The following is a 20,389-nucleotide window of genomic DNA, read 5'->3' as shown; positions in this document are numbered from 1 at the left end:
TCGAAGTCTCCTTGACTCATTGGGTATATGTGTGTGTGAGCAGCACATGATCTAAGTCAAGAGAGATGTGTGGGTTCAGTTGAGCCTGGATTGTAGTACAACAGGATTATTGCAATGGCAACAAGTATGGTTGTATAGGCAAGATTGTGGGTGAAATTTGAATTTCGATATCATAATGAGACCCCCCAAACCAGTCTGCAGACCTTTACAATTGTCAAGGCAGCTAGGATTATACGGTATGAAGGACACAATTATGCGGCACAAATGATAAATTATGAAGCAGATTGGCAGTGTTACTTTCATCCATTTGAGGTAAAACCATATTTTTATGAAATGTGCAATTTATTTACCAATTACCTGAAATCCATATCTGTGCTGTAAACATTTCTGTAGCAGCACGCGGTGCGTTGTACACCATGTCGGGAAAATGAAAACATAGTTGTGCACGCCCTTCATTCATGAGCAGTGAGGGTTTGGTGCAGGTAGGATGATGAGGCTGGAGAGCATGTGCTCGGGCCGACTGCAACGGAGGGTTGGGCACATCGTGCTTTTCCAATAAACTGAGTCGTTCCTCTGATCTATGTATAATTATACCTGATATGGAACTTTCTGTTTGCCATCCTCCCAGAGGGTCAAGCAATGTGCTGAATCTGGGATGGTGAATGTGCTCCTCAGAATTAAAGAATTCAAGATTAAACACCTACATAGCTCACTTGCTATATTTCTCTTACCTAGTTACAACGCACCAAGATTTTAGATTTCAGATGCCAGCCCCTTGGTATTATAGGCACTATAATCAACCCCCAATCTCCACTCTTCGCTTAGGACTCCACCCTCCCTTAGGCATGGAATTCATGCCATGGTTAGGGCAGTTTGAGCTCCTACTAATTCACACTACAACACTTAGCTATAGCACCCACTTTTAGACTATTGCCACAAATCCTAAATGAACTGTGCTGTTGATTTTTGTTTCGAAAACCATGCCATTGCTATTGCAGACACCATATCCTTCTTAACATCCAGACGTGTTTCAGGGGTTGTCCACCCAGGCGAACCTTCACAGGTCTCTGTTGCGGCACTGGATTAGAGGACACTGAGCACACACACTTCCATTGACATTTTTTTTAACTTGAGTGTGGTTGGAAGTATTTTGGAACAGTAGAGAATTAAAAGCAGCGCAACGCCTCAGGAGTTAACATGGACTTACCATCGGGCCTTAAGGTTCTCCTTCACCCAACCAGAAGGGGGGAAAAAGCCCCTCGGAAGGAAGGTCGTGCGCAGGTCTTGCAGGAAAGTCACACCTGAGGCATTCAGCAGGGCCATCTCAGCCCCATTTATAGAGGGGGGGTAGACAGCAACAAGGCATTGGAGGGGTGGGAGGCTGCTATGGAGACGGCCCTGGACCATATTGCCCCTCTAAAAACAGTGCAAATAAATGAGAAGCGAGTACCTGCTCCATGGTATTCAGAAGAACTTAAAGAGGAGACAGGTCGGTGCAGGGGGCGGGAAAAAAAATGGAGAAGAACTAAATGTTCTGAGGACAAGCGGGCCTATGACGAGGCACATAGAGCTTACCTGGGCCACTGCAAAACTGCCAAAAGAGAACATCTGAACAGGCGAATTAGGGAAGCAAACAACTCCTCACAGGACTTGTTTACGATACTAAAATAATTCACTAATCCAACAGTGAGCAGCTCAGCGGTCCGGCATATGCAATATCTATCCGATAAGGTGGCCACCCATTTCAGAGAAAAGATAGATATCATCTATAACTCTCTGGGGGGAGGAGAGACGCAAAGCTACCCAACCCGATGATGAGGACCCCCTCCCTATCCTAGCTTGAATCTTTTTCCACTATCACAACAGAGCAAATAGGAGCGGCTCTTGCAGCAGTCAGTAGAAGAATCAGACTGTGCCCCTCCTTTCGTTATGGCAGAACTGGCCACCATCTTCGCTCCTTCTCTCACGGACGTTTGTAACAACTCCTTAGACACGGCCACCTTAACAGACAAGTGGAAAAATGCACTGATTAGACCGCTTCTAAAAAAACGTCAGCCAATCCTTTTGAAGTGAAAACTTATAGGCCAATATCTCTACTGCTATGTTGTGCAAAGGTCATGGAGAAGATGATTAACCAGCAATTGACAGTTTATCTGGAGCAGAACCAACTATTAGATCCCACTAAATCGGGTTTCCGACCAGGACATAGCATGGAGGCAGCTTTGATGGAAGTGACTGACAGTATCCGTATGTCCCTAGATAAAAGGACTCACACTATGCTGGTACTGTTAGATCTGTCGGCTGCCTTCGACACCATCTCCCATTCCATCCTGCTTTGTAGACTACAGGAGATTAGTGTCGAGGGCCAAGCACTGGCATGGTTGGAAAGTTTTCTGGCAAAGAGATCTCAGCGAGTCAAACTAGAGCCATTTATGTCAGCAACCACCCTAGGGGACAAGGGGGTTCTTCAGGGCTCCATCCTAAGCCCTTATCTGTTCAACATATACATGGACCCATTGTCTGCTATTATAAGATCGTGAGGTTTTGAGACGATCTCATATGCAGACGACACACAGGTGATTATTCCATTTGAATCGGATCCTGCGTCACTAGAATTAAGTTTAAGACCTGTATGTTGAACATAGCGACCTGGATGAGGGACAATTTTCTTCAGCTCAACTCCAATAAGACGGAGATTCTCCTCTTTGGGAAGGTGGAAGAATTATGGACACCAGATTGGTGGCCTTCGGAACTGGGGGGTGCTCCTTCCCCTACAAAGCAGGCCAGGAATTTGGGAGTTCTATTAGACAGCAAACTAACCTCTGAAGACCATGTAAAAACACTGTCTAGTTCATGTTTTGGGATCCTGAAAATGCTAAGGAAGGTTTTCATTGGATCCCTCTGGATGCAAGAAAGACTCTCATCCAGGCGTTGATCGTGAGTAGGTTCGACTATTGGAACGCCTTATTGTCAGGGGCCAGGGAAGAACTCTTCTCCAGGCTCCAGGTACTGCAAAACACTGCAGCAAGAATGGCCCTGAATAAGCTGAGAATTACACCGTCCCATCCCCCGCTGCAATCCCTACATTGGCTGCCCGTTAAGAAGAGAGCAGTCTTTAAACTTCTTATACTGGTGTTTAAGGCAAGGCCTGGGCCTGGTATACCTAAGAAAGAAGGTAAGAGCGTATGTGCCGGGCGTCATTTAAGATCCAGTAATCAAAACTTCCTAGTCCCGTGCAAAATTAATAAAGCTAGAATAGGAGGGCGTGCTTTTTCATATCTGGCCCCCTTCCATTGGAACAGGTTACCGGAAGCAATCAGTGGCTGTACATCTTTGGGTCACTTTAAGTAGAGTCTGAAGACCTAGCTGTTTTAAGAGTCTAGGCCGGTCGAGGGGCCTGCTTGCTCTGTACTGCCTGGCGTCAAGAGATCCCCCTGGGGATGATACGCTGCACCATATAAATGTTAAATAAATAAATGGATCTAAAAATGGGAATAGATCACAAAAACTGAACAATGACAACTCTAAGACACATTTGAAAGAGCTGAAGATGGCCCTCGTGTTATCCCAAGCAAAGCAGCCAGCCTAATCTGGGCTTATCAACAAAGGAATTTGTTAGAGGGGTACTTACCTCTTTGTGATGAGGAGGATGTTGGTATGTTTAGTGGCCAATAGTAGTTTTAATTGGGAAAATACCGCATTGCATAATGTGGGGCTACTAATGTCACTAGGAAATACTGAAGAAACATTTCCTGTGACCCTGCCCAGACTATTACAATGCAATATACACTGACAATCTAAAACAAGCACTGCAATGCAATAGGTCTCGCATTTGCCAAAGTTTGTGCTATTGGCATTGTAAATGGCAATGCATTTTATTTATGTGTTTTGAAAACCTGCAAGCGGTGCGTAAACATGCACTTTGTACTTACAGCCATTGCTTACGAGAAGCCAGGCTGGCAGTAAAAGAGGTGCAGTTACTGCCAGGCTTTCTTCTAGTAAGCAATAACTATGCACCGCTTGCAGGTTTTTCAAAACACATATATAGCAAGCATTTGCAATGCAATAGTATTTTAGAAACGTTGACCTATTGGTATTCTGAATGACGCTGCGTTTTAGTATTGCAGAATTATTAAACACATAAATAAAAGGCATTGCCATTTACAATGCCAATAGCTCAAAATCTCGCAATTGCGAGACCTATTGCATTGCAAATGCTTGTTTCTTGTACAGGCTGCATGAGCCCCATTAAAATCCTCTTTCTCTCCTATCTCCTCACTCTCTACCCCTCCTCATTTACAATTTGGCACTCACAGGAAGGAGCTTTGCTGGGGGTGAATCAGGCGAGAGTGGGTGAGGAGAGGGCCAGGTTGTGTAATCTGTTGATGTTTGACCTTGAAAACAATAGTCCGACCAGCCCTTTCCACAGTCAGGGTCAGGGTGCAAGTGCATGCCTTTATGGGCACAAATATGCCGCTTTTAATGAAGAATCACTAGAGGTCTCTGAACGCACAGAGACTGAGAGGCAAAGAACCCCTTAATCTGTCTTGTTTCTCATCGTAAGGACTGCCTGTAGCATAACCCGCTCCTATAGGCAGGCTGGGCGTGTCGGGCACCTCGGCTCTGACATTCCCTGTGCTAGTACTGTGTGTCATTGTAATGTCCTCGCTCCCCCACAGTATACACGGAGACTTCTGGTAGTAGGAAACAGGTTTATTCATACACAAGAAATTCAAATAGCTAAGGGCGCCGAGCGTCTGGCTATGACCATCTCCAGCCGCCAACTGTCACTGTCCTGTTCGCGCCTTTCCTTTCATAGTCCGGCGCGTGCGCCGTGCCGCTCTAGCTTATGACGTAACGCGTCCTCGCGTAAGCGTTCATAAGCTAGAGCGCATACCACATATCTCCCCCCTTTATGAAACAAGGAAATCAACATTCCCCCCCTTCTATAAATGCATTGTCCACCTCTGTACCCATTGTCTATGTGAGGCACGGGGGGCCGTATTCACTAGTGTCCTTCCACCACAAAGTCATTATAACGAGAAGCATTACAACTGCCCTTCCGCTGCGGGTGTGTCTTACCGGCACGTTCTCCCTCGTCTCTGTCTGTGCCTGGGATATCCCCGCATCTCTCACCGCTGTGCTCTGCTCTGTACTCTCTTGCACTCTTCCTCCTTCGGCCTGCCCAGCTCCCTGGGCGCCCTCTTCACTGACCTCGTCTGCTTCATCTCCTTGGCTGTTCTGCTCCTGATGAGGTCTCTGTTCTGGGTGATCTGTGTATCTGTCTGCTTCTTCCGTCCTCGGCCAGACCAATATTTTGTTGACTCTGGCCATGCGATCTTGTGACCAGACCTTGCCGTCGCTTAGGAGGGCCGCTCTACCACGCACTTCCTTAACTTGGAGCGGTTGGCTGAATTTGCTGTCGCCCTTCTTTTGGAGGGTGGGAAGTTTAATCCTGACCCACTCCCCTTCTTCCAGCGACGTTTCTTTAGTGCCGTGTCGCTTGTTGTAGTGCGCTGCATATATCCACTGGGCCTTCTCCAGATTGCTTTGCACCACCGCTGGGGACCACTTGCTGGTGATGGTCTTCTCCCTCCATGCCACATTGTCCCTGGTGAATCGATGTCGTCCTCTTAGCACCTGGAAGGGACTATACCCTACCACGGAGGGAGTTATGCGGTAGGCCCATAGCATGTTCATCATCTCCACTTCCCAGTCTTTACCTTGCGAAATGGCTGCCTGGATGGATCCCATGAGCACCCTGTTGAACCTTTCGACCTGGCCGTTGCACGCTGGGTGGTACACCGCCGTGTGTCTCACCTCAATCCCATTCCGTTTCATGTATTTTCCCCATTTGTCCGACACAAATTGTGGCCCGTTGTCGCTGAGGATCGTTTTGGGTATCCCTTCCCTTAGGAACACCTCTGTTACGAACTTCAAGATCGTGTCCGTATCCATCGACTCCTGTATGTCCACTTCTGGCCACTTGGAATACTTGTCCATCAACACGCAGATATACTTGTTCACACCCCTGTTGTCCAGTACAGGCCCCAGAATGTCTATCGCCACGTCCTCCCAGGGGCCATGTGGCGTGTCGAATTTCCCCAGAGCCGGTCGGAGTGGCCGGAGCACCTTGTCCGCTCCCTGGCACTGCACACACTCCCTAACTTGTCTCTCGATGTGGGCATCCATTCCTGGCCACCATACGTCTGTTTGACCAACGCCTTGGTTTTCACTATGCCCAGATGCCCCTCATGGAGCGTTTTCAGCAGTCGTGGTATCAATGTCATCGGGGGCACCACTCTCTCACCTCGGTATAAGAATATCCCCGAGTCACTCAAGGACAGCTCTTCCCTTATTTCATAAAAGCGGCGGACACTCTCCGTCAGTTTCCGTTTGTCCGGCCACCCCAACGTGAGATGTTTCCTGACTTCTCTTTTATCCTCGTCGAGTTCATAGGCCTCTTGCCACTCCTGTGCGCTGATGGCTGTCTCGTGGTCCTCCATGCTGGCGACCATCTCTTCTGTGTCGGGGGTGACACTCGGAGCTTCTTCCATTGCTGCTGCCCTGCTGAGGTAGTCCGCCACCCTGTTCTGCGTGCCCGGGAGGTACTCGACATCGTAGGTATAGTCTAGCAGCTTCAGGGACATTTTCGCTATTCTCGGGGTGGCAGTGTCGTGGCCAGATGACGTCAACACCTTGACGAGCGGCTTATGGTCTGTTTGGAGCTTGAACCTCGTGCCCCATATGAACTGGCGAAATTTATTCAAAGCCCATGTGACGGCCAGCATTTCCTTTTCTATCACGCTGTACCTCTGTTCCGTCGGGGACAGTGCCCTGGAAGCGAAGCTGATTGTTTCTTTCGTTCCGTCTGTCCTCTCCTGCGCCAGGACCGCCCCCAAGCCCTTGTCGCTCGCATCTGTAGTTACGATGGTCTTGCCCGTGGGGACGTATCCCTGTAATGGAATGGCCTGGCTGATACAGTCTTTGATGGATTCGAATTCGGACTGGGCCTCCTTGTCCCATTCGAATTTCGTATTGTGCCTGATCAGTTGCCTCATCCGGTGCGTCCTTGTGGCAAAATGTCTTACAAACTTGCTGTAATACTCGGCCATTCCGAGGAATGACCGCACCTCTTCTTTGGTCGTGGGGGCTTTGGCGTCCTTTATGGCCTTGACATTCAATTCTTTCGGCAAGATGCCATGCGTTCCTATCTCGTGCCCAAGGTAGGTCACTGAGCGAGACCCAATTCTGCACTTGCTCCACTCTGCTGTCAGTCCTTTGTTCTGTAGCACTCCCAACACCTGGTGCAGTTTCCTGTCGTGCTCATTCTTGTCGGAGCCCATCACCAGGATGTCGTCTTGGAAGTATTGCACTCCCGGGATGTCTTTGAATAGCCTGTGCATGAGCTTCTGGAACACGGCCGCGGCGGACGCCAGTCCGAAGGGCATTCTTCTGAATTGGTAGCATCCGAATGGCGTTATGAAGGCCGTGTATTTCCTGCTCGCTGGGTGTAGTTCTATCTGGTAGTAAGCGGACGTGAGGTCTATGGTGGAGTAGTGCGTAATCCCTTTAGTCTTGGCCAACATCTCTTCTATTCTGGGGAGTGGGAACCTCTCCACTATGAGATTTTTGTTGAGCTCCCTCAGGTCCACGCAGAGCCTGACCTTGCCGTTTGGCTTTTTAACTACCACCAAGGGCGATAGCCATTCCGCGCTGTCCACCGGCTCGATGATTTCTAGCTCCTCCAGCTTCCGTAGTTCCTGGCGCACTGCCTCGCTAGTGGATATCGGTATGTTCCGAACCTTGTGCACGACTGGTTTCGCTCCCTCTTTGAGGACCATTTTATGCACGAATTTCTCCAGCTTGCCAACCGTGCCTTCAAATACTTTGGAGTATGCCGCCTTCCAGTCTTCCTCCTTCGAGAGGGGCCATTCCTCTGTCAGCAAGATCTGTTCTCTCCCTCCTGGGTTAAGTACGATGCCGAGGGCACCCGCATCTCTCCATCCCAACACCGACGGGCCCTTCTCCGCCACATATAGGGTGCACGTGGCCGCCCTTCCTCTGAATTCGAATTTCAGGTCTCTGCATCCCACTAGAGGAATGGCATTTTCAGTGTACGAGATGGGTCTGATATCTGGTGGCCATAGGTCGGGTCCTAAAACCGGGGCGAAATCTTCCTCCCATATCGATCTCTGCACTATCGTCCAGGGGGATCCTGAATCCACCGCTACATGTACCTTGACGCCTCCGATGTGCATGTCTGTGCGGGGCTTGTCCCTTCGTTTCCCCGACACGTCCAGCACTTGGTCCTCTATGCATAGTACCAGGTCGTCTTCTTCCGGTTCATCTTCCCCACTCGCTTCGGCTGTGGCCGCTTCGATGCACTTTACCGTTGACTTCATCCCTTTCTTCCGGCAGACTTTTTCGAAATGCCCCGTCAGTCCGCAATATGAGCACTTGGCGCGAAACGCGGGACAACGTCTGTCCTGGGCTGCATGTGCGGCGCTGCCACACCTGTAGCACGCGAACTTCGTCCCCTGGCTGGAGCGAGGCATCTGCTTCCCAGGCCCTCTCGCATCCTTCCTCAGGTCTCCACTGACACTTCTCTGTTTGCTGGAGTGGGGTGCCTCATCGATTTTATTGATCATCTGTTTTGGCGCGCTTTCTCTTTTTGCCGCGTCTGCGCCTCTCTTCGACATTTCCGCCTTTTTGACCATTGCCAAGACTTCCTTCAGGGTAGTCTCATTCATTGCCCACAGCTTGTCTTGGACTGCTCTGCTGGTGGTGTGCATTACGATTTGGTCCTTGATGTATTCGTCTTGCAGGTTCCCATACCTACACGTGATTGCTAGTCGGCGGAGGGCAGCCACATAGTCGTCGATCGATTCTCCCGCCTCTTGTTTCCTCTGCTGGAAGTTGTAGCGGTCTATTGAGACACAGACCGCTGGGCGATAGTGGCTGTCCAGGTCGTCCAGTGCATTCACGAAGACATCCGTTTCTTCTGCACCCCTCTCCTTAGGCACCAAGTTCTTATAGACCCGTACCCCTTCTGGGCCTAAATTGTGGAGCAATAGTCTTTTCTTTCTATCCGGTTTGTATTCACCTTCACTTTCGTCCTCTAGCGCCTCTATGTAATTGAGGAAGTACTCTTTCCAGTCTTCCCATTTTAGTTGAGGTTCGCCTGGTCTGGTCAGGAACGGGACGGGCGCCATTAGTGTTGACGCTTGACTCGTCATTCTGGCTTCACCTCTGGGTCCTCCTTCCTGGGCTCTTTGGGTAGGCTCACCGGACGCTCCTGCGTTCCCTGCCGTGTCACCTGGGCCCCTTGGGCTGCCCGGAGTATTGTCCCTTGTGGTGTGCGCTGTCTGTGCACCTTTCCCCCCTTCCTCTGGAGTGGGGGTGTCTCCTTTGGTTGCCAGGATGCTGCCTGGGGGTTCCTGGAGCCTTGGGTCGCACTGACCTGCTGCTATGCCTGGGAACGTTCCTTCCTTTGCTGTTGCGCTGCTGCCACGCCCTTACTCTTGTGTGTGGTACCTGTGCTTCACTGGCCCGTGGGTGCAGACTGTGGAGGTGTCCTGTGTTCTTCTTCTTTTATTTTTCAAGCACCTGGTGGTGTTCGAATCTCAGCCTCGTCGCCACTGTAATGTCCTCGCTCCCCCACAGTATACACGGAGACTTCTGGTAGTAGGAAACAGGTTTATTCATACACAAGAAATTCAAATAGCTAAGGGCGCCGAGCGTCTGGCTATGACCATCTCCAGCCGCCAACTGTCACTGTCCTGTTCGCGCCTTTCCTTTCATAGTCCTGCGCGTGCGCCGTGCCGCTCTAGCTTATGACGTAACGCGTCCTCGCGTAAGCGTTCATAAGCTAGAGCGCATACCACAGTCATTGCCTTCCAACATCCTCTCTGAGAGCCATGCTCCTCTCTGGGGAATACATCTGAACAACTTTAAGAGGAAACTGGTCGTACATTATTTGCAGTAAACTGTTTCCCAAGGCTCTTCCTGTGCAGTGAAATGTATTTGGAAAAAAATAAAATACAGACATTCAATGGCGCAGGCTAATGCAGGCTCCTGCTTATGTTAGAAGCAGAAACGAATTAGGGCACTGGGTTAGAAAAGGGAAAAAATAGGGGCTAGATGTAGGTAAGTATATTTTACCAACTCATAAATACCGAATTTTACCGATTCAGTATTTATGAACCGGTAAAATTGAAGGAGGGAGATTTAGGTAAATTCGGTAATTGAATTACCGAATCTGTAAAAATCGGTATTTACCGAATTGGTAAATACCGATTCGGTAATGCCCATTGATTCCTATGGGCCTTGAAGCCCATAGGAATCAATGGGCATTACCAAATCGGTATTTACCGATTCGGTAAATACCGAATCCTGCAAGGGTGCAGGGGGTATCACTTTGACACCCTCTAGCACCCCAAATACAGGCATGTGTGCCATGTGGCACACAGACATGTCCTAAGGGCATGTCTGTCTGTCACATGACACAGGTGTGCATGCACACATGTGCATGCACACCTGGATTCGGTATTTTACCACCCAATTGGATTGGGTGGTAAAATACCGAATCTGTAAGGCCTTTGGGACTCAGAAGAGTCCCACCTACATCTGGCAGTTACCGAATCGGTAAAAATACCGATTCTGTATTTTACCGATTCGGTAAACTTACTGATTCGGTAAATTTACCGAATCGGTAAAATTGGCCACCTACATCACTAATACCCATTTACCGGTCGGTAACGGCCAAAATCGTCCGTTACCGGTCGGTAAATGGCCTCCTACATGTTCTAAACATCACCAAATTGGATGCTCTTAGGGTTTGCCCCCAATTTCCAGTGATGCCGCAATAATACTGGGTTTCTCTATAGATCTGTGTATTCTGCTGCTTATAAACTATTTTCATGATAACTATGTGTATTAAGACCATATAATTTGCAATAAATTATACTTTTTGCTGATAAACAGTTTGTAACTTAATTGACCACTCCCGAGTCTAGGCAGTTCCCATCAAACATCAGAGAAAAACAAAAAGAGATAGGTGAATTATTAATCTCAGCCACTAGTAATTATTCTGGGCTGCATTCCAATAGATTTTTATTATTTTTGCCCACCAAGACACCCCAAACAGTAACCAACCATATGCAAATCAGCCGTGGTCCAGCTCCAGTAGGAACAGTCCAGCCCAAACTGTCAGGTTTTGTCCATGGTGAACCAGGACATAAGCAACACCAAACCAATGTTTGCCTATTTGGGCCTCATCAGTAGGGTGAAGCTTGAGTCCCATGGGGCTGTTAACACGAGACCCACGTTTGGGTCAACCCGCCACACTAATGAAAAAGAAAATGCAATTGTTGGGGTGGTTGAATTAATCGCAGCCATGGGTAAACCTGAAGACACACGCTTGGCAGTGAGTCTCACGAGGTTCACATCCATTAGTCACCCTGTGTGGACATTGAAGTGCCTCTCCGGACCAGCAAAAGATATATTGAGGTATGGCTGCATGAAGCTATTTTAGGGGCCTAGCCTGAATATTTGGATGTGATCCTCATAGATTTTGACATCATACAGGACAATGGGTCCCCCAAGATTCCATTTTCGAATGAGGCCCTGATAACGTGCCTTCTTTGCTATGGAGTATTGTGGTCCACCAAAGCAGCTCAATGGGTTGAGCACCCACTGCAGGAATCATTGTGCAAAATACTGGAGACATATTCGTCCCTCTGACACTAATAGAGCAACATTAAGAAGACATAGTTACACCTGCTATGTATAGTGGTGCAAAATGTCAAAAACTACCAGGTTTCGGTACAGCTAAGTGTACACCAACGTGATTATTATTGTTGCATTGTAGATTTCAAAGCAATTTGGCGGATCCGAATTTATTTCAGAGATGTTCCATAGTTCTGTTAAAAGAAAGCCCTGAATCCTGTTTGCAGTATTTACCCGCGGCCCTCTTGCGTCACTTCTGACAGCCGCCTCTTTCTTCTGTTTCCAGCATGGCTCCTTCATCTGATGCACTGCAGTTCAAAAGAGATGGAGCGATTGAAGAGGCCAGGGTCTGACTCTGAAAGAAAAGACACTCAAGGGCTTTGTTGCTGGACACAGAAAAGAACGAGAGCCTGGCACTCGCTAACCCCTCCCCAGACCACCCCTTGCCATTTGGACTTTTACTTTCTTATTTTGTCGGACACAGCGGCAGACCGGAAGTAGTTTATGAAGCGCGGTAACAAAGCTGCATGTGTCAGTGGGGCAAGGGGAGGGTGAGGGGGTCCTTAAAAAGTCACATTAGAATGAGGCGGAGTAAGCAGAGCACGAATGGAGGGAGTGCGAGTGTGACAGGTGAAGGCAAAAACTAACCGAAATATTCAGTGGATTTGACGCCCCCCGGGTGAGCGGACGGTGCTCCACTGTCAGGATCAGAATTACTATATCTGGAGGAAACCCTTCTCCCCTTCGGTGCTTCCTGGAGAGGGTTTGAGCTCTGCCTCCTTTGCAGTGTGTGTGTTACCGGGGTAGAGCGGGGGTGGGAAGGGGAGTAAGCCGGCCAGCAGTCCCTGGAGCCTCCCGCCTGCAGTCTCTGCTCGCTCCAGCTGCCAGGCAGGCTGCGCTGTGTTTTGAAGTGGAGGCGAGAGGGGGAGGCTGACGGGACGTTTCTGTCCCACGTCCCATGCAAGCTTTAAAGAGCCCCGCTTCAGCGAGAGGGAATGATTATTACTCCTGCAAGCGCCGGCCTTCCATTTTACTGCACAGGAATATTGCCATAAGTTTGGGGAATGGCAAGACAGATGGATTATTTAAAGTCTGGTTCAACTTTCTGACCCCATCAACCTTGCAGAATGTGAAAACGACAGAAAGCGTACTTGGCAGCCTTTGTTAAAGGTTCCGAAACCCACGCTGTGAACATTACAGAAACACCACAACCCAAAATTTTCAAACAATGAACTTCGCTCTAGTTGTCTTTTATGTGAATCTTAGTTTCTGGGCAAATTCCATGAATTACAAAAAAGAAAAACCTCTCTTGCTGAGGGCATTCTTGTTTATAGTGGGGAGGAGGGGGGCCTGCGCGATTCACTTGCGGGAGCGATAATTGCTACCATATGGTGGCGCTCGCTCCCGCAATTGAATCTCCACACCTGCACGCGCTGCCATTGAAGGCAATGGAACTCGTGCACGTTTTTGGCTGAAAAGCCATAACCATAACAAAAGGTCTTTTTGCCTATGCAGCGCATGCGCTCTGTGTAGGCGAGACCTAAAAAGGTATTGCCATTTACAATGCCCAAAAAAAACTCTCGCAAATGCAAGACCTATTGCATTGCAAGTACTTGTTACACGTGTTAACAGTATCTGTGCAAAGGACTCACTTGTCCAGTATCAGTGTATGATTTAAATATAGCCATCAGCACCTGGAAGTTGACTAGTTAACCTTTACAAAGGCCTTCCTCTGAGCGGCAGCACACCTGCAGCAGTTTTTGAGACTTTTGATCCGTTTGAACTAAAAATGCACATGTTTGAGAGGCGTGGCTTGGCGGGCGAAGATGGCGGTCGCAGCCTTGTAGAGCTCCCGCCGGCCCGGACACAATTTGCTCATTTATCCTGGCCCCCGAGCCCGCAGTTGGTACCACGTGAGTGGCATTGGTTCCAGGGAGTGCTGTGACCCCTCCGGTGTGCTGATCCCGCGGTTCCATCTGTCCCGATTTTCAGGACGCCAGGTGGTGATCAATGGCAGACTGCCGGAGATCGCATCAACTGGGCGGGTCCCAGCCCGACTTTGCAGCTCCAGTTGCCTACGAGTCGCAGAGGTGCCCTGTGCTCTGGGGTTGTGCCCTGGAGACCCTTTACAGGCGATACGGCGTGGTGGAGGCCTACACCGCCCTTGTGAGACCGGGGCCTCGAGTTTCGCGACATTGGGACTGGCCTAGACTGGAAGCGGTGATTGTCGCTCTTCCATCCGAAGACACTTGCGGCGGCGTCTCGGCCCGGGGCCCGAGGCTTTCTGCGCCCACCGCTGTGGGTCTGCTCCTGGGGATTTGCTGAGAATTGTCGCGGAAGGTGTCTGCCCTGATCATGAGGTGTACGGCCCGGCTGAGTGGAGATCTCAGGTGACAGGGCCACAGGCGGCTGCCTAAGGAGTGGCAACGTTGAGACTACAAGCGGCCATGACCAGGGGTGGTGGAGGTGGCCCGCCTAAGCAAGGCCCTATCGACAAATTTACGGGGCCCAGTGGCGGATCAGGGGCGCCCAGCGGCGGCAGCGGGACAGGGCCGGACAATGCGGCGATCTTGGCGGCCATCACCCAGTCCCGGGACATGCTCGATGCCAAGATCGGGGCTGCGGGTGCGGACGTTACACTGCTGCGCCAAGATCTCCGCAATGCGGTGGAGCGGATTACTGAGACCGAATCCCGAGTCTCGGTGGCGGAGACGGATATTGGCGCGCTGAAGCAGAGAATGGCGGAGATGGAGCGTACCCAAAAGACTTTCGCTGCCCGAGTGGAAGATGCCGAAGGGCGCGCACGGAGGAACAACCTTCGCTTTAATGGTTTTCCGGAGAGGTGTGAGAAGGATAATATGGAGCAGTTTTTGACCCGATGGCTGGAGGGCTGGCTCCCGGAGGGGGCACTGTCCACTTGTTTCGTGATCGAGCGGGCACACAGGGCCTTGACACAGCGGCCGCCGGAGGGCGAGCGTCCTCGGCCTGTTATTGCAAGACTCTTGAACTACCACGACCGCGATGTCATTCTGCGAGAGGCGAGGAACAAGGGTTCGCTCTCCTATAAAAATCACACCATCATGATCTTCCCCGATTATACGAAACTGGTGCAGCAGCAGAGACAGTCGTTTGTGGCCGCCAAAGCCAAGTTGCGGGGCCTGAAGCTCCAGTACTCTCTTCTGTACCCGGCCCGCCTGCGGGTGGTGTACCAGTCCCGGACACACTTCTTTGATTCGCCCGAGGAGGTCTTTCGGTGGACGGATGAAGCAGTAAGAATCAGGCCGCATGCCCAGCCGGGGCTGGACCCGGGCGGGTCGAAGGGATCATCGCAGGAGCGGACAAACCGCCAAAATCGAAAAGGACGACATCGGAGGTCCAGATCACGCAAACGGTCAGCCTCCGCTAGTGCGACACAGACCAGTGGCACAATGGACTCTGGGGGGGTGGGACCGCACGTGTATGTTGATATTGGATTGAGTGAATGGTGGGGTGCGCTGGTGTGGCGCGGGGGGCCTAGTGGGGGGGACTGCATAGATGATGGCTGATCGACCTGCTGTGCTTCCTAATAAGGCCATTCGTGTTGTAACATGGAATGCGAGGGGGATGCTCGATAAAATCAAATGTGGAGCAGTATTGCGCTGGGGGAAGAGGGAAGCGGTGGATGTGCTGTTGCTCCAAGAAACTCATATGCTGGGCTCCAAGGTCCTTAGCCTCCAGAGATTCGGCTTCCAGCAAGTTTACCATGCCGGCTTTGCGAGGGGATCGAGGGGGGTGGCTATCTTGGTTCATCGCAGGGTGGCGTACGCTCATGAAAAGCAGTGGATTGACCCTCAGGGCCGCTTTGTTTTTATCAAGGGACAGATGGGTGCCGAACCAGTGGTTTTCGGTAGTGTATATGCCCCTCCTCCTATGCAGTGGGCCCTGTCGGAGAGACTGTTTCGGTGTGGGATGAAATGCCGGATGTGTTGACAGTGGTTGGGGGCGATTGGAATGAAGTTATGGATGTGGGCTCGGACCGCCAGAGACGTTTGCCTGTGGCTATAGATCCCTCCTCCCCTGCCCCGCATTCTAGACTGCGTGCGACGGTGGACAGCTTGGGCTGGGTCGATGTATGTACTTGACTTGTATAGGCATTTATATAGCGCACTACTTACCCGGAAGGTCCCAAGGCGCTTCGACCGCTGCGAAACCCTTCCTGGCTTCCCTGAGAGATGGTCCCTTAATGTGTATCTCCAGGGTGAGACCAGGCATCCCCGGCGGTCTGGTGGGGCCGTTAGTGAAGATGAGGCAAGCTAATGCCCAGAGTTGCCGAGTGTGAACGCTGATCAGAGTGGGCACCGAGGCGAGAGAATTATCGAGTCCGCTGACCCTGGTCCAGAAACCTGCCGCGCCGGGAATCGAACCCTGGTCCCGGGCCGTCCGTGCTCTCGGGTCTGCCGCCTCTAACCAGTGAGCCACACTAATTCAGATGTGTGGCGCCACTTTCATCCTGCTGCGCGTGAGTTCACGTATGTGTCGGCGGTGCATGGTTCCTTCTCGAGACTTGACTACATCTTTATGCCTGGTGCCTGCTTGAGCCGTGTGAGTGGCGCTGCTATCCTACCCAGGGGTCTGTCTGATCACTCCCCAGTTGTGGTTACCGTCGACCTTCCCACGAAACGACAGCCGTTCCGTTGGCGGATGTCTTCGTGGCACCTACAGCAACCTGAATATGTGCATCACCTGCGCGAAGCGGTTTATAATTATTGGCGCGATAATCTTGTGGGAGACGTTGACGCAGTGATGGTATGGGAGGCGCTGAAGCCCACGATACGGGGAGTTGACATCGCTTGGTGTGCAGCCGCCCGACGGAAGCATCGGGAGGCCATTACGGCCGCTGCCGCTCGGTAGAGATCTTGGAACAACGTGGCCGGGATGGGGGGGATGAGACTGTGATACGGCAGCTCTTGCAGGCGCAGCAATCTTATGCCTCGGTCCTGCATGATGAGGCCAGACAGGCGTGGCTCGCCACGCGTAGCAAGGTCTATCAATGGGGCGACAAGTCCTGCACAATGCTCCACAGACTGTGTCAGGCTACCTTCCAGCCTCTCACGTTGCCAGGCCTCACGGCAGAGGATGGCTCGGTGGTGACAGACCCGGCCCGCCTCGTGGCTAGCTTCGCCCATTACTTTGAGGCACAGTACGCCTACCGGGACTCCCTGGAGACGGAGGAGATATCCACATATCTCGATGACCTGCTGCCACAGGCTGTCTCCGATGACACTAGAACTGCGCTGGACGTCCCGCTCATGGCTGAGGAACTCGGGGAAGCGCTGGGACAGCTCAATACAGGGAAGGCGTCGGGCCCAAGTGGTTACCCGTGCGAATTCTACAAAAAGTTTCACCTCCAGCTGGGGCCCCAGTACAGACGCGCACTTGAGGCAGCACGGGCCCAGGGGGAGTTACCGCCAGATTGGCGCCATGCCGAGATCGTGGTATTTCTGAAACCAGGCAGGGGCCCAGATAGGCACGACTCGTACCGGCCCATTTCACTTTTAAACATAGAGGCCAAAATCTTGGCAAAGGCCTTGGCGAACCGCCTGCTGCCCTATATTACGGACCTGGTCCACCCTGACCAGGCCGGGTTCATGCCCCGTAGGGCAACTCGCCATAATATCCGGCGGGCGCAGGCGGCGGTTGACGCCATGGGTGCTCGGGATGAGCAGGCGGCACTCCTACTAGCAGATATGGACAGGGCCTTTGACTCTGTGAGTTGGGCATACTTGTTTACACTCTTCTCCCGCCTTAACCTTGGCCCAGTGTTCCTTTCGTATCTGAAACTACTGTACACCAATGTCACGGCCTCGGTTCGGGTGGCTGGGGCCACGTCCGGGCACTTTCGGATTGGTCGGGGTACCCGACAGGGTTGCCCACTGTCCCCATACCTGTTTGCCCTGGCGATGGAGGCCCTGGCATCTCGGGTGCGTGCTGATGCCCAGATACGCGGGTTTGTGTGGTGTGGTGACTTGGTGGATAGAATCGCATTATATGCGGATGATATCCTCTTTTTCCTCACTGACCTGCAACACTCGGGTCCTCGGGTTCTGGAGGTCATGCGCGTATTTGGCGAGATCTCCGGCCTTCGGCTCAACCTTCACAAATCGACTCTATGGGTGCTGGGTGGCAGGGTCGTGGTAGTCCCCTGGGCTGCAGGACTGCGAGTTGCAACGGATGGACTGAAATATCTTGGCGTCTTTCTCTCGGAATCGCGCGCCGTGGCTTGGGATCGTGGCGTCCTGCCGGTGTGGGCACAGGTCCAGGCCGATGTCAAGACTTGGTCCAGAATGCCTCTCACTATATTTGGAAGATCGGCCATCTTCAAAATGGTGGCGCTTCCACGCCTGTTGTACCAGCTACAGACCTTCCCCTACCCTATCGGCCCGCAGTGGTTTCGCCAGGTTAACTCGTCGCTAGGTCGTTTTCTGTGGGCTGGTGGAGCAGCAAGAGTGGCGTTGAAAACATGCTTCCTATCTACCTATTGCGGGGGCCTGGCCACCTCTGATCTCCTATCTTACTACCAGGCTTCCCAACTGCTTGTTCTTAATGAGTGGTGGTACGGCGACAGGGGGGACCTGGTGTATGCATTGGAGAGGTCGCTTATGGGCGATAACACACTACACACTATTCTGTACTCAGCCCGTCTGCGTCGTGCACTACCGTCGGTTACCAGAGTGGTCTTTGCAGTGTGGAGACAGGCCCTACGCCGCATGGGCTGGTGGGGCAAGTTGACGGCTGAGACGCCGCTCTGGCATAATGGCCTGCTCCCGGAGCTTTCGGCCCTGACCGGTTTTGAGGGCTGGGAGGCGATAGGTATCTCGCTACTGGGCCAGGTCATGTCCGGCACGACCCTCAAATCATTCGAGGAACTTTGCACGGAGTTCCAAATGCCTCAGTCCCAGTGTTTTCGTTATCTGCAGCTGCGCCATACCCTCACCCCGAGCATTGCCAACCTGGACTCCCTACCGGAGTTCAGCCCAGTCGAGGCGAAGGTCTTTATGGGAGACCTGGGGGATAGGAAGGTATCCCCGATATACCAGACGCTGGCTATCCATTGCTCCTCTAACCTGCACTCTCTTCGGGCGGCTTGGGAGGTGGACGTGGGCCCCCTAGATGAGGACGATTGGAGGGAGGCGTTGGAATCCCCGCGTGGGACCGCCATTGCTGTACGGCTCCGGCTCATCCAATTTAAGTACCTGCACCGGGCCTACTACACCCATGAACGTTTGTGGAGAGCTGGGTTGATTGCATCCCCGGAATGTCTGCGCTGTGGGGCGGTGCCTGGATCCCTGTTACATACTGTGTGGTCGTGTGGTCGGTTGTCTGGCTTTTGGAGAGGCGTGTGGAGCTGTCTATCTGAGGTCCTAGGCTGGGACCTTCCCCGCACCCATCGGCTGGGGTTGCTGCATGTTATGGAGGGCATTGGCGGAAACCTCTATAAACGTCATCTGCTGCTTTTGGGGCTTGTTGTTGCCAAGCGGGACCTAGCCCGGGCGTGGAAGGGAGTGAGGGCCCCTCCCCTGTCTGCATGGAAAGCTGGTTTGGACTATTACATGGGCCTTGAAAAGCCGATCTTTGAGGCGAGAGGCTGCCCACGCAAACACTACAAAATTTGGAAGCGGTGGGCCGACTACCGGGGTCTGTCACTGGATCCCCCAGCGGAGCGAGAAGAGGACGTTTGATTGTACGGACATTGTTGGCCCGATTCTGCGACGCTCCTGTCGCACTGCACCTATACCCTTTATCTGCTGCTATATGTACACGTGCGGGGGGGAGGGGTGGGGGGGAGTTTCTGGGAGTTGGGGGGGACGGGGGTTGTGGGATAGGGTGGGTTGGGGGTTTCTTCATATTGAGCCTATTTTCGGTGCCTGCTAGAACATTTGCTGCTCATTTGATATACAATACCTGTACTGTTGGTGGTGATCTCCGAACTGTGGGGTGCCACAATCATATTGCCAACTTGCTCAATAAAATTGGTTGTGAAAAAAAAAATGCACATGTTTGGTAAAATGTACAGATTAAGCAGCAGATGATGGAATAGTTGTAAGTGCAGCTTCTACCGTGAAAATGGCAGCAGTGTTTACTAGAGTAGGTAGCCAGAAGTCTAATGGCTTGCCACTTTTCCTGTTTCCCTCAGTGACCATGTTGCAATGTGGTCTTATTTTGTTATTAAAGCTACAGAGTTTAAAGAACCAGACCTTCATAAGGGCAGAGCTGGAGGTCTGTTACTCTATCCAGGACTTTAGCGTTGTGTGTGTGCATCCAATGTGGATACCCGAGTGGTGTTCCAATTCTGCATTTGTACATAACACAAACACCATATTAAATAAAAAGCTCCACTGCACGTGTTATGCACTTGGGCGTATGGTAACCAAATAGCCACAAATGTATCTGTGTTATTCTTTATGTGTTGCAACATATGCTCAAGATCTTCCTCCACCTCAGAATTCAAAAGTAGTCCCAAAGATTGGAAGAAAGAATTCTGCCTTATCAATATCGATGAGTCAAGATTTCTGCAAATCATTGCAGCAGGCCTCTTTGTGCTTTGACGGGGAGATACATCTGGCATGCTCATTGCAAAGAAATGGGCCCGTGACATGATAGACATACCAAACTAGTTGTG

General features: G+C 51.4%; 1 protein-coding gene across 1 annotated transcript in view; it reads left to right on the top strand.

Moving 5' to 3' along the window:
• Window positions 1-20,389, top strand: part of LOC147726768 (baculoviral IAP repeat-containing protein 1-like) — a 1,009,320-nt gene that overhangs the window by 324,769 nt on the left and 664,162 nt on the right. The gene's annotated exons all lie outside the window — the stretch shown is intronic.

This window comes from Lissotriton vulgaris, chromosome 3_1 (genome assembly GCF_964263255.1).
Source record: "Lissotriton vulgaris chromosome 3_1, aLisVul1.2, whole genome shotgun sequence".
Taxonomy (NCBI): Eukaryota; Metazoa; Chordata; class Amphibia; order Caudata; family Salamandridae; genus Lissotriton; species Lissotriton vulgaris.
The sequence above is the reverse complement of the archived record's forward strand: the minus strand, read 5'-3'. Positions and strand labels throughout refer to the sequence as shown.